The sequence below is a fragment of the Oreochromis niloticus genome, linkage group LG23, assembly GCF_001858045.2.
Source record: "Oreochromis niloticus isolate F11D_XX linkage group LG23, O_niloticus_UMD_NMBU, whole genome shotgun sequence".
Lineage (NCBI taxonomy): Eukaryota > Metazoa > Chordata > Actinopteri > Cichliformes > Cichlidae > Oreochromis > Oreochromis niloticus.
In genome coordinates, this window is record NC_031986.2 from 29982101 (window position 1) to 29997516 (window position 15416).

At 37.7% G+C, this 15416-nt stretch overlaps 1 protein-coding gene across 2 annotated transcripts in view; it reads left to right on the plus strand.

Annotated features, from left to right (window-relative positions):
* The first annotated feature begins 1629 nt into the window (after positions 1-1629).
* Positions 1630-15416, plus strand: part of naaladl2 (N-acetylated alpha-linked acidic dipeptidase like 2) — a 460031-nt gene continuing 446244 nt past the window's right edge. For both annotated transcript variants that reach the window (XM_005451121.4, XM_013270770.3), the window contains exon 1: positions 1630-1774. The gene's annotated coding sequence lies outside the window, so the exon portion shown is untranslated. The remainder of the gene's footprint in view (positions 1775-15416) is intronic.

Genomic DNA, 15416 nt, shown 5'->3' on the forward strand with positions numbered 1-15416 from the left:
TCTCTGGAGGTGAAGAAAGTTGGAACTGTCCATAGTAACGCTAATTTAACAAATCTGCACCACAAACAGTAAGCTGTTAGACACTTGTGGTATGCATAGATATACTGCACCTTGAATAATACAAGGGGGTATTAGTTTTGTATACTTTTGTTCCAATTCCTAGAAGATTTTTTTCAGGGAGTTCCTCAACAGTGTAATTCTTGCTTTAATTCTGCCCAGATCATCTGGATGGCTAAGGGCAGTGTTAGCACAGGCCAGCAGGCCAATGGGAAAGGGTTTGAATCATGCACATTGCAGGCAACTATGCCCACTCCAAGCATGCCCCAAGACTATGAGAGACAATGTCTCCTTGATTAGATACACTGATTCCCCCAATTTTAATTAATTACTATTGGTTCATTCCATCAAAACCCTGACTCATATTCTCTCTAGATGTGCTGGCTTATCACTCAGTCAGAAAGTGTGTCCATTCAAATCACGTTTGATTTCTGATGTGGTCAGACAACCCAGCTTAGGAAATTGTCCTAATGGAGTGATGCAAGGCTTGTGATAACCCCCTCAGGTTTTGTGCTATAGTGTTACCAATTATAAAATTGAAAAACAAAAGTTGCTCTTTATTACCACAAAAACTGACACAGACTGACTTTTGGGCATCTGTTTGCTGGGGGCCTTGTGCAGTTTCCAGCTTTGCCCAATTTGTCAAGTTGATGTTGCCTTGGTGGTTAAATGGACTGCCAGTATGGTATTGTGTCTTTCATGACAACAAAGTTGCTAGCTCTAATCCTGCTAGTTGACCACCCATGTGAGGATCTGCCATTCCCACCCTGTTTTCCCATCTTGCACTGTTTTCTGATCTCGAGACCCAGCTGCAGACCTGTTCACCATGGCATCGTGGTGTGGCGTGCCAGCTGCACTTAGACTGACAAGAAAGCTCTTCAGAGACTCATCAAATCAACACCGAGGACCACCACCAGTCAGCTACATTCACTCAAGCAGTCCTACAGAACACGGTCATCACCATGTGGAGTTGCAAAGATCATGAAGGACTCTAGTCTTTCTGGCCACCACCTTTTCACTCTGCTGCCCTCTGGAAGGTGAAGAACCACAGAAAAGCTGCTGTATCCAAATGCCATCAAAGTACTGACCTCTAGCTCATAAACTGTGCAATATTACTAAGGACTGTAAAATAGATGTTTTTGTATATTGTTTGTAATTCCTGTATGTGAGTTTTAACTCATACTGTTATTTTTTTTCTATAGTTTAAGTTCGCATATTTTTATATACATATTTTCTTGTCTTAACTGTATGCACCTTGCAGAGAGATACTCCAAATTTCATCGCACACTGACAAAGACAAATAAAGACATTCTGTTCTATTCCAAAGATATATTTTCCTCATGGACATCCCAGTACACTTGACTCTTGTAGCTCTAGCTGTAGCTTTATAAATAACTGCCTGTTGCAGTGGTAAGACAATTGTTGTTACCTCTGGCTTTGTCAAGGACTTCTCTTAGAGTGTTTTGACACATAAACACGAAAATAATGTAAATAGTATAGTAAAGATAGCAGTAATGATTTTCTGTGTTCAATATATGTTTTAGAAAGCATAGCATGAAAATGTGCCGCTTCAGTTTGGGACCAATGGTGGCAGCAACGAGCTGGGAGCACAGTACCACTAAATAGGAGCAGGTGTATGTCATTGCAGCAACTATTACAAGTTGGTGATTCCTCAGTTTGAGGAAAGGCAAGAGATGGATCACAGGTATTTTTCTGGGTGAGCTAAATTCATTTTTTCTAACTTACCTCCCAAAGTCACGTTTCACATAATGCAAATTGTGTTTTTTACTAGAGTGAAATAGCAGAATTATGTTTGTCAGTGTTTCCCAACTTCTTCTGTGCTGGCGTCAAATACTTAACTTGCCTATCAGATCTTAGCTGCTTTTTGACCCAAAGCAAAGATCAATAGTTCACTGGGACATTTTATGTTTCACAATGGATTTCTCATATCCAGAGTGTGATTAAACAAAATCAATACTCCTTTATCAGAGTCTCAAATGAAAGCATTAATCCTGAGGCTGACGTGCATGATAAACTGCTTACCAGGGCAACAAAAAAGCAGCACACACTGAAACTCGAGTTCTCCAAAAGGCCTTTTTATATTATCACCATCTTTCTCCCTTAAGACAGTCAAAATTGGGTTTTTTTTACCGAACAATGACAGGGTTTGTGATTCCTGAGTATGAGTGACCCTGTCTGCTGTGAAGTTCTGCCTTATAGGAAATGCTTTAATTATCAAAGCTTCAGCCATGCTAAAACTGTTTCTGGAGTTCAAACAAGACTGAAAGTCCTTAGTGATTTTAAAGTGTGTGAGACTGTGATCAGACACATTGGTTACGAAAGAGAAAAGAAAAAAGCTAGACGACTGAGTACACACTTATGCAAGTGTTGTTTAATTATAAACTCTGCCATACTAGAATACTTCTATTATATCGTTTTTACTTATTTAAAAAGAAGCTAGGAACCCACTGAAATGCAATATGTAAATCAATATTGTCTGAAAAGTACACTTTCAACACAAAATCTGATTATAGGTGTATTTTCTCTAAGCTTATTGCATGAACAAGGTTATTCCATATTATAATGCAGAATGGCCAAGATGCTGAACATCAGTGCAGAACATCAGTTCATGTCATTTAAAGGAACTTTGCATGCATTATTGGTACATATATATACTCTATTAGATTTTTGGTGACACGACTGATGAAACTAAACAGCAGAGAGGAGTCCAACAATGGTAGGAAGTAGGACAGGACCCTCTGGAGTCTAGACGCTGGTGCCGAAGCAGGTTGACACTTGGACAAGAATTTCTCTGGCCAGGATGAGGTGGAGACCGGTTGCCTCAATGAGAGTCTGAGAAGCAAGAAGACAGAAGAGCACTGAGACAGATGGGACAGGGGCTGATTAGCTTGCAGAATAAATTAAAAAATTAAAATTGTCCTGTGGGAGAATTTGTGTATATACAAAACTTAATGGCAGCAACAAGTCGGTGAAATGCATTAAAAGAAAAAAATATAATATATGATGACTAAATAGATTTTTATATTTAGATAAATAAAAAATGCTTAAGGATCTGCAGCATCAGTGCTGTCAATATGCTTTCTGTCTTTTCCAGAGAGCACTCCTTGCCTCTCAGGTTTTGGATGTCCAGCCATCCTTGTCCGTCAACCACTGTCAGCGTCACATACAAATTCTCCCACGGGACCAGATAGGAAAGGTACATACTATCTTTTTCAGTCTTGACACAAGTCACCCGTAAGGGGAAGGCAAAAAAGAAAAAGGGAGAAGAAGATAATGATAGATGGGATACACAAAGACAGAAAGGGAGAGGAAGTCCTCAAAGAGGAAGGTAAAGGAGGTATGATAGGCGACAAGAGCTGATGGGGGTGTCACGGGGAGATGCATGATGTAGTCAAGATTTAAGAAAGATGGAGCTTTTCACTGTCTACTGAGAGTGATGTATGGGATCAAGAGCAGCATTTTATTTAAAGGCAATTATCGTAGTCATGTTATATTCACAATTAGTCAATGCTGCTTTGTTTTTTTACAGGGAAATCATGTTTTCAGATTAAAGGAAAACCTTTTCCCAAGTTGATTTTCTCATAAAATTTGAGGAGTATGACATGCAGAGGCAGAGCAGATGACTCAAAAAAGGACTAATTTGGCAGAAACACAGTCCAAAAGACTGAAATTAAACTGGACATAAAACTTAATCTGAAGAGAAAACTAAAACCAGGAACATATGGTGATGAAAACTAAACTGGACATAAAGTATAATTGAAGAGAAATCCAGAAAATCAGGAACACAAACGTAAGTATAAATAGAAGCCTTGTTTGAGAACAAAGAGAAAATGGGACTACGTGTACTCTCACATGTGATTGGGAGATTACAAAGAGAAAGAGACATAGGTGAAAACACAGCCGAAGGCAATCAGGAAACGGCAGACAGTTACAAAGGAATAAAATGGAAACGAAAAGAAAGAGGATGTAACCAAAAGACAAATGCAGTACTAAACACAAAAAAGTCACACTAAACATAACAGTGGATCAAAAGAGGAAGCAGCAGAAACACTGGAGAAACTAAATATGAACAAACTCAAAATAGAAACTGAAGCTAAATGAAAGAAAAAAAAAAACCACATGGCAGACTTCCAAAAGTTCATAAAAAATATACAGGAACTGAAAGGGTGGTAATGAAGGTAAAGCTCCAAATTGCTAGAGAGCTAACGACATCACAACAGGGATCAAAGTAAACCTGCAGAACATAGAAAAGTTCAAACACTAGAATAACAGTGAACCCCACTCGCTCTCCTCCAAAAATGATGTCTTTATTGTCTTCTTCCAAAATAAGTAGCTCTGCACTACTTTTCCTATTAATACCATATATTTTAAAGAAAAAAGTTTACTAAAGTGAAAGCCTTTTCATTAAGTAAAGGGTCTAAATATTAGTTTCAAAAAGACTTTCAAAAAGAGATGCATTGTGAAACACTGGTTAAACACTTGTGCAGTGTCACTTCATACAGAAAACAAATGGTTATGCCTATAACGTTTTCCTTCAGAGAACACAAGTTATGGCTATAACTTGTGTTCTCTGAAGGAAAAGAATGAGGTACAATAGACATAGTATGGGATATTACACCACTGCATATTCTGAGCTGAAGAAACCTATATTCACACCTTTAAGGCAGATAACCTATGATGCAACGTGCAACTCCTGATGCATCATATCCACCCCTGTCATCACAGTCATCCCTTAGTTTGCTTCACTGAGCTGAGGTGCACAGTAGGGACACCTGGTGTTGTACGTAGTTCCTCTCCTTCAGGGAACAGAAGTTATAGACATGCTGTTCATTCTCTTTCAGTTGATTCACTCAGTACAACATGTACTGGTGTACTACTCACTGGTGTACTACACATGTACTACTCATTTTGCAGAGCAGCCCCTAAACAGGAGTCAGACCACTAGCGCCTGAATGCATGGTAAACCCAGAAAAAAGAACAAAATGAGCAACGAAACAGAACAAACAGTGATGATCAGCTAGCTCCAACACAAATAGGCCTACACTATATTGCCACAAACAAAGTATTCACTCAATTCAATTTTATTTATATAGCGCCAAATCACAACAACTGCCTCAAGTCACTTCATATTGTGAAGTAAGGACCGTACAAAAAACGAGAAAACTCCAACAATCATATGACTCTTTTTGAGCAAGCACTTTGGGGAAAAAAAGCAAGATCCATTAAGACATGGATGAGTGAGAGCAGACCTAGAGGTAGCATTGGGAGGGAGCTGGAAAAAAGTCAAACGACTGCTAATTGGCTGAGAGCTTAACTCTCATGAAACAAGGAGAGTTTAAGTTTTAGAACAGCAGTTGTGTGGTAACTGGCTGGACCAGGTATTCGTAGGCGATGAAGTCCAACCTCAGAAACTGTCTTTAGTTTGGGTGTATAACCATATGAAAGTAAGCTGCTGTTAGACTCATTGTTGCAAACCAATCCCCGGGCGAACTGTATACATAAGGTGAATGTTAGCATCTCAAACTCACAGGCTGAGAAAGGAATGAAGCCCTTTCCCTGTTTTTGAAACAACAAAATAGCTGATTTGAAGATGCTGCACTGTTAGGAAAGTGCAGCATCTTCTGGGAACGACAATATAAATGAAATTGGTCCTCATACTCCAAACAAAATTGCAGTTGAGTATCTTGATGTGGGTGATGGTATATCAGGCAAACAACAGAGAAGCAGATGAGAGCCAAAAGAAGGCATCCTGAAATTTAAGCTACAAACTAGGAGCACACATCACTGCCGGTCCTTAAATACAATACGCAGTCTTGATGAATGGACCGAAGTGTGCACAATCAGCCTGGGAAAATGCCACTCCGCCCATGGGTGGTTACACAGGATTCATCCACACCTCCACCTGAAAGTTAAACATAAAAAAAAAAATTCAAATACCCCAGTCCTAACACTGGACAACATCCTGTTTATCTCATTGACATTCCAGTCTGTTTTCATTGCCAGGGAAACAAATGCTACCATTTTTTTAAGTTGTCCTTCGGCTTCTGTGCCTGAAAGATTTAAGGGTTTAATCAACAGTCAGGTGTCATTTTTTAAAAGTTAAAGGTAAAGAGTTGTATTTTGAGCAAAATTACAAACTTTTCTTACATCGAACCAATTATTTCAGTACAAAACTACTGTAAAATGTTTGAAACCAAAACAAATCAGTGAGTGAGTGAAACCTCAATCGAAAAACATCTAAGACTAAAAGGTCTCAAAAACATCTGACATACTCTACTGTCAGCTCTCCACTCTATTCAGTTGAATTTGTACCTTTTTTAAAAAAGGAAAATTGTCGTTTGGTGTCCACTATTTCTATGCCCAGTGCATTAAGGCAGAGGCACAGAGGACATGTTATACATGTAGCATGGGGTTAATCAATCACAACTAAACACACCTTTCATGATTTTATTTAAGTTTTTTGAAACCCTTAGCAGAGAAGAGATGAGAAGCCTTAAGTTTTAACATCTTCATTGTTTTCCAGTATATAGTTTCTTGATTGAAAATGTAATGTATCAAATGTTTAACTGAAATGACCAACTTAATTAATTAAAAATAAAACAAAGTGGCAGATTTATGCCTCACTTTTGTTTTATGAAATTAAGCACTTGGCCACTCAAAACAGTTGATAGTTTTGAAAATGTGAAATTTAATGCTTTTACTTTATTTTTACCTCATAGATGGGCATATGATGTGATGTATTACCAAAAGTTGACATGATAGGTTCTGGAGCTGTCAGTCAATCAGGGATTTGGCTGTGCACCTCTGATGCCTTAGCAGGAAACCTGGAGGAGGTAGGAGAATAAAGAGAGACAGAAATTATATATATATTTTTCTTACAGCCAGCTTTTTATTACTTGCTCTTCTTTAGTTTCCAAGGGCTACGAGATGGAGCAGTCCCTGGAGAGGTTAAGGAAAGGCATACATGTATGCTAGAAAGACAAAGAGCATCAAAGGAAAAAGGAGAGAAGACAGACAGAGCCGAAACATGACAGAGGCAGAAGAGTCATCGCAAGGTGTCTCAAAGCTGTCAATCATAGGAGAAAACCGGATGTCTTGCTCTGAAGCAACTGTCAGAATAAAAAGTGGAATAGAAATGAGGAGCTACTGCTCCCTGTGGCAAACAAATGCACTCTAAATTTTTCAAATTAAGTTACTGACCTGAAACAGACTTTCTATAGAGGTTAGGATAGTGCAGGTAAGATTACACACAAGATGAGAAAGATGTAAAAATGTAATTAAAGAGAGGTAGAATTTTTTTGTGTAAACTGCATGTCTGATGTCTCCAATCAGAGCAGTTATGGTTTAAAAGGTATGTTGTCTATTAGTATAAAGCTGACAAAATAAATGTCCTTAACAGTGCATCAAATAAAGTAAAATGTTAAGGAGGATGGTGATTGTGACAAGCCTACTAGAAATGACATTCTTAAATGTTTTTGTCTCATTTAACCTACTAGTTAAGTTGACAGGCACCCAAAAATTACTTCTAATTCAAGGGCTCTCAACAACCAGTCCTTGTAGAATGAATTCATTGTGAACTACCTTTTAATGTAGATAATGTGAAATGATTTCTATTGTAGCAACTTTTTTTAAATTAATAGAAATAGTGTTTTCATATTATCTTTTGCTGCTGAAATTTCAATTCTTGTTTGCATAAACAAAAAAAAAAGACCAATGATTACATCATCTGTAGTTAAAAACACATTGTATACAGCCCAATTATATTGCATAATTTCAGGACGTCGTTGTTGTTTTAATCCCAACTCAAAAACCTTATATGCAGATAGCTGTGAGCATAGGTGATAAAAAGAAGGTTTACACATTCCTAAAATATGTACATCTTTATTAAAAAGGGATATTCTTTCGTTAGTGTGTATTTTCAAGTGTCACTTTTCTGTTACTTTTATGATTTGATTCATCTCCACTGGATGCACTTACACAGAGCCCAGTGCATCCATGAAAGGTCTTGAAAAGACTAGACCTTTTGTGGCGCCTCTCATGTAAATATTTGGAAATGCTTTGGTGACAAGCTGAACTAACAAGCTGTCTTTAAATTAGAATTTACTAGTGTGTCACTAGAGAAGCAGAAAGACTTAAGCAAAAGAGTGAAGCACTGCTATGTGGATGGTTTTAAAAAGCCTGTATTTTATTGTCTGTTTGTTGACAAAATTGCAGCCAAATCTGTCATTTTCACTATTTTGATATTTAGTTCTTGGAATTTCATATTGTAACCAGATTTTAAGGCGTATACTATGAAGGAAGTTTAGGCTTTTATTGTGTTAGTTGGCTCAACAAAATCTAAAACCACTGTTAAAGATAACGGGTATTGCGACAGTAAATAATAGCTTTCTCTGTTATATCATGCTGTCTGTTTTAGGGTCTGTGCATGCTCTCATCAAAAGAAGTGTTTCATGTGCTATTTCAGTCTTCTTCCACATACAGTGATTCCTAGAAGTCTAATGCAACACTGCTACAAAGAGATTAATCACACTGCATTTCGAACAGTATAACACAGAGCAGCAGATTGGAATCAAGTGTTGAAACATTTTGTGCATTACTAGCTGGATATCTGCAAATTCCAGTGGCAATGTGAGACAGTTTGCGTACCTGGATGTAGTCAGGTGCAATTTTAACAACTTAAACATATAAGATGTATTCACCCAGCAGAATCTCTTTTTGCGTGTAAAACCTGCTGTAAAAGACAAAAACATGTGAAAAGAAGAGCTTCCTATTGATATTAAACCTAAAGGAAATCTTCTTACATTCACTTCAATTTTATTTATAGTGCCAAAATCACAATAAAAGGTGCCTCAAGTGGGAAAACGGCATAATCTGCTCCCAACCAAGTGATGTGTCCATCTTAAGTTATCTATGGTGATTTAGCAAGACTCAGGGAAAACTGACTTTAAGCTGGACATAGGTCACTAACTCATTAATCTAATTCTGATATGCTATATTTCTTTACTATAGCAAAGTCTTTGTTCTTATTAATATTGTCTGGGACTGCTGAGGTTTTCTCTGTATTATTGTAGGGTCTTTATCTTACAATATTTCAATAAGGAGAAATCACTTGGAAGAACTGCACTGATTTATTGAGATGGAGAAATTAATGTATTTGCCGATTAAACTCCAATGACCCATCATGGCAGAAAGGAATCCTAGCAGTGATGAAATTTAGGGAAAGATCCCCCGGAGTCTAGACGCTGGTGGTGGTGAAGATGAAGACTGGGGCTTGAATGGAGCTCTGGCTGAGGTGTCTGAAGTGGAGATGGAGAGTAGGTGGGTTTAACCAGCGAGTCTGAAAGGTAGAATGATGGACAGCACAGATTTAAACCATGTAAAGCGGAGGCTGATTGGCTGAGGTGAGCAAGAAGACGACTGGACTAGAGTAATGATGTCAGTACTGAGACTGACAGCATGTGAAAGCAGCAATCATGTAAAGAACAGAAAAGCAGTTGAACACCCAGGAAAGCAGGCAGATAAGTGATTACGTATCTTCCTTACTGCTGACAAAACATTAGGGAAACATGATACCTTTTATAATTCTGCATTGTTTCTGTGTTGTACTGGTCCAACAGTAGGTTTTGTGGCTGTACAGCCGGGTAATGCCACCCTGATTAAAACTTTTCCTCTACTTGTAAAGCTATGGAGAATTGCTTGTAGTTTTTCTCTAATAGAAGCACAATAACAAGGGTTCAGTAGCCATATAGATCTCATTAAATGAGACTCATTCTCAGTTATGAGCATTTTTTTTTAATAACAGATCATTAAATTGTTTTGCCATTTTGCCAACAGTCTACAGTCTCTACTGATGTCTATTAGTGTAAAAAAGCAAGTCAATGCCAATTGTTAAATCCTGACCTTTATCCTATTTATGGGCTATTGTAGTACATCAATACAAGAGAGCAGTGGGCAGTAATTATAGGCTTATCGGATGTAGAATACACAATCATTCAGCTTCTCCATTTTGTAGCTTGCTTAATGATTTAGGTTTGAAGGGACATAAAACACAGTCACCTTAACATGGTTGCTGTCTTACAGTTGTCGATTTAGAAACATTGTTTAATGGATTGCTTTTCTGTACCCAAGTAGCTGCATAAATATTCAGAGGACCAATTAGTGAGAAATGTTTCAGTGCCATTGATTGTGAATAAAAGCATGAAGACTGACAACTGCAAGGACCTATCTGTTGCATTTAAGCCATGACCTCATTAGATGAGACAGATGGCCCTTTGACTGATTATGTTATTTCGTTTAAATACCAGGAACACAGATCTAAACAACAAAGGTATAATGGTACAACTATGCCAGTACACAGCTTGCATGTCTCATGGTTCATTTAGGTTTGAGATTTCCAGCCAAGCAACAGAACAGAAGCAATCAGGAAGAATTCAAACTGGATATTTTTACAGAGTAAACATTTTTACCATATTTATAGCGAAACTAAAAAGATAATTTTCTTTCATAAGATGGATAATTACGAATAACATGCGGTGAGCCCATATTATGGTCACTTATTAACTAGAATAGGTTTACACATTATAGCAAAGACCCCCTGGTCTGGTTCACTGTGACAGTAGCCACCACAGGAAACAGCTGAAAAAAAGACTGTCCCAGTGCAAGCCTGCAGGCTTGAAGTTCTGAAGGATAGCAAAGTGTCTGTGATCCTGTGTCACATTTACGACCTGAATCTGAAGTAGGAGAATATACCAATGTTGTGGACAATAATCCATTTGGTTCCAGTAACAAAGACGAGCTAAATGACTATTGCCTAATTGTTCTCACATCAAGTGATGAAGGCGCTGGAAAAACTAGTCCTGGTGCACATGAGATTGCCAGTCAAAACAAAACCTTAGTGTAAATGATGCAGTCATCTATATGCCAAGGGTCTTACCCTACAATAAAAATAAAATTGAATTGAAATGAACTGCTACTGACAGAGAAGCAATACAAAAACCAGTAACATCTGACTAAAAGACAAGCTCCAGTATGGTGCAAGTGGGGCGGGAAGTGGCTTACAGCACGAACTCTGCTATTTATAATCCAGTTTTGAGATCCATAAGAAAATGCATTAACGCCCACTCGCATCTTGTGTCGCCATAAGTCACATGATAGGTTCAGGCAGTTTCTCACAATGGTTTCATCCGAAAGGCCTGCTGATATACGGAGGACCACAAGAACCACATGCATCGAAATAAATAATTCTGTGCTTAAATAATGAATTGTAGAATAAATTATGCATTTGTAAATTCATTTACAAATTCATTTTTAAAATAATTTTGTTTATCCAAACATTAATAAAATTAATTTATTATTTATATTTGAATAAAAACATGTTTAAAAAAATTTTTTTAATCTATTTTCCAAGATGAATTATTAATCCAACAATAAATACCTCAAATTGAAAATGAATTTCACAATAAAAGAATTAAACTCTCAATAAAAACCAAATTTCAAAAACCATTTTCGAATTTCAAATTAAATAACAGATTTTCGAAACCTTTTGTAAAACACAAATTTAAACAAGGGAAATAAGTAAATGGTTTCAAAAATCAAAGATTTATTTCTGACATTTAAAATGGCAATTCCACTCCTCATTTGAAAATTCATTTCCCTTTCCTGTTTGCTCACAGATTAGCTCACGGATTAATTTTTGGATTACCTATCTCATCTTCGAAATCCCAAAGCAATGCAAATTAGCCACGCGGTGCGATGTAAAGAGCTCACTGATTGGTTGGACAGACACAGGCTGGCTGCCTGGATTTTTCTACACTGCTGTTTGTGCTCATAGCTTTGCCCTGCTAAGAAGCATGTGTGCTTGTACAAAGGTCATGAAGCCTCGGAATTTACACTTTGTCCATCACGGATATGCTTGCTTTTCAGTAAAACTCATTGCATGCCAGTGACAGTCATGTAGATAAAGTTTTTCACAAGACTCACTGCAGTCTTGTGAAACATTTAAGCACACCCTGTGATATAATAACATGTAGAGCCAACTTTAGCAGTAATAAATTGAAGCAATAATTTTTTTGTATAACTATAATCCTCTCACATCATTATCGCAATTTTTGCTCTTTCTGTATGTATTCTCATTGAGGTTTGCAGGTATTCATTTATGCGCAACTCTCTGAAGGTCCTGCCAAGGCATTTTAGAAAGTTGACTTTTGGACTTTAATTGGACAAATACAAAATCTTGATTCTTTTTTGCCGCCATGCTGGAGATCAGTGTCCTGTTGCATGCAGTGTTGCCAACTCCTCAGTAAGGAAAATCGCTATTGGCTGTCCTGTAAGACGCTAAATGACATCATCGCCTAATTTGCATAATTGGTCATGCTTATGTAAGTGTAACATACATTGTAGAGAGAGAAATACCATCGTGGGAAAGACATAAAGTGAGTAAAAAACACAATACATGCATTTAGAATATATTTAGAACTTCAAAATTCAAGAAAATTCAATTTCTTTTAGCAGTTTTTTTTTTTTTTTTTTTTTTTTTTTTGAAATGTCACAATTCCAACCCACCTCCTTTATCTGGGCTTGGTACCGGCAAAAGTGACCCGAAATAGGCACTCTGGCAGAGTTACTTTGTGTGTGTGTGTGTTTAAGTAGTTTTAAACCTTGTGATCCGCAAAAAGTAACAGTTAAAGAAAAACTGACTGTGTGACAGTCAGGGCAGCAGCAAGGGCTTTGCTCATGCGCGATTCATTTGCTGTTTTGGAGGTGTAGGGGGTCAACATTGCTCTGACAGCAGCTGGGGGCGACTGCTGCAGATGACGATCCGTCGCCTGTGAGCGCTTGGCACGGGCGAGGTGCCCCTGGCAGCACCTGCTGCTTGTTGAGAGTAAGAGCGATACGTGCTTTCACGTCAAAAAGTTGTCCTAAGTCTTCCTAATAACACCAGCAAAACTTGCCAGATTTGTCGCTAGTTGCTTTTTAGAAAAAAAGTAGCTAAAGGGGCCTGAAAACTCGCTAAATATAGCATGCATGAAGGAGCTTTCAGCCAACCAGCTACCTGATGCCTGTAGAGATATGGCTGTTTTTTGTTTTGTTCTTTTATCTTAGATTATTGCACAGTTTGCACAGCCTTGTGGTGACCACTTCTGTACGGTGGCCCTGAAGTGCAAACCACAAAAACAAATCACAAAACGCACAACAAATTGAAAAGCGCAAAAACAAATTGAAAAGCGCAAAAACAAATTCACTTAACGCAAAAACAAATTGAAAAGCGCAAAAACAAATTGAAAAGCGCAAAAACAAATTCACTTAACGCAAAAACAAATTGAAAAGCGCAAAAACAAATCACAAAACGCACAACAAATTGAAAAGCGCAACAACAAATCACTTAACGCAAAAACAAATTGAAAAGCGCAAAAACAAATTGAAAAGCGCAAAAACATGAAATTCACTTAACGCAAAACAAATTGAAAAGCGCAAAAACAAATCACAAAACGCACAACAAATTGAAAAGCACAAAAACAAATTGAAAAGCGCAAAAACAAATTGAAAAGCGCAAAAACAAATCTCTTAACGCAAAAACAAATTGAAAAGCGCAACAACAAATCACTTAACGCAAAAACAAATTGAAAAGCGCAAAAACAAATTGAAAAGCGCAACAACAAAAACCAAACCGGAAGAGGTAGGTACCAATGCTGCAACAACAGGCATCACTGATTGGATGATGGATCCGGTAGCCTTTTGAACCGGAAGTTGTTCTGCCGAACGTGGTTATGAGAAAGAGCAGTCAACGGCTGTATCCCAATTCAGGGTCTGCAGCCTTTAAGTACGCAGCCTCAACGATCCTCAAGGGCCGCGTACTCAAAGACCGCTAAGGCCGGAAGTGCGAGGCTTGTGAAATGGGACGGTCTAGCCTCCGTCGCGCTGCCCAGGTTGCCTAGCAACCATAACACCAACCGCTGGAAACGTTTCATACAGCTTTGACGGAAATGAAGGAGAACATATTTTGTTCGTGTGTTTGTTTCTACACGAGCTTTGTGTGATTTAATACGTATCTGAGGCTGAGACCACAGGACTGTAAAATATGATTGCTGGCCTTCATATCTGTACTGAACAGTCATTTAAGATTAGCTAGTAAATAACAATTAGCTAATGTTGTTCATGAGACTAAAGTCAGTGTAAATATGATATGGCCAATATTATAGTTATTATATTAATCATAAGTTATTACAGCAGTGAGTTTGAACTCTCAAATCAAATCACTTCTATTGTCACATCACATGTGCAGGTACACTGGTACAGCACATGTGAGTGAAATTCATGTGAGTGAACTCTGTCTAATACTGAGCTTCAGTAAAGATTCAAGTTGCAGTTATTTATATGTCCTATCACCTTAAATCTTCACTCAAAGACACTCAAGTATCTTTGACAGTGTATATGTAGATGTATTATATATAAGAGACAAATATTGTCCGTGTAATATGTTGGCATTACTAAATTTGGCTCAATGCTTACATATATGTGTAAATAGAAAATGTACGAGCTGTGATAACTGTGTCTGATAGAATGAAGAGTAGACTGATACATTAAATATCCCTTTATTGGGTGAGAAAATCAGACCATGTCATAACTGCTTTAAGTCATACAGAATAGATATCAGAGCCTTAAACAGGCTGACTTCTGCTAAATGGGTCAAACTGGGCAGAAAGTATACAAACACATAACATCCTTATAGAATATGATGTAACACTATAGATCAACTTACCTCAGAATATATAAAGCATATAAACAATTACAGCAATATGATGCAACAAACACAGCAGTACTACTAATCCAAAATACTCAAAGCTTCATAGAACTGAAACAAACATTTATTTTTAGCTCCATTCTGCTGCTGATACATACTTTAGGTTTCTGAATATTAAACTTGGTGCTGCCTTTCATAGTGTGTAACTTGAAGGCCCTGAGTACTTTCTCCCACACTGAAAACACTGGAATGATCAAATTATCTGAACATTACCTAATAATGATTCAGGACAGATAATTAGTTATTTTAAATGTTTCTAGCAGTCCTTCACAAACAGGAACAGTATGTCTATTCTCCACATCTGTCAGCTGCTGCTGGCTCTTCCTCCTCCTCTTCCTCACACACTGCTGAGTTTGTCCTGGTGGATCATCAGGGGTGCAAAGCCTCACAGATGATGTGCAGCAGTGGGTCCCTCAGTCTGTCCTCACTCTGGACACTTGCAGTTGTCACACATGGAAATCAAATGTGTGATAAGCTGCAGGATTCAAACACATGTGTAAATACATGTTCATACTTTTATTCCACAATCAGAGAGAAA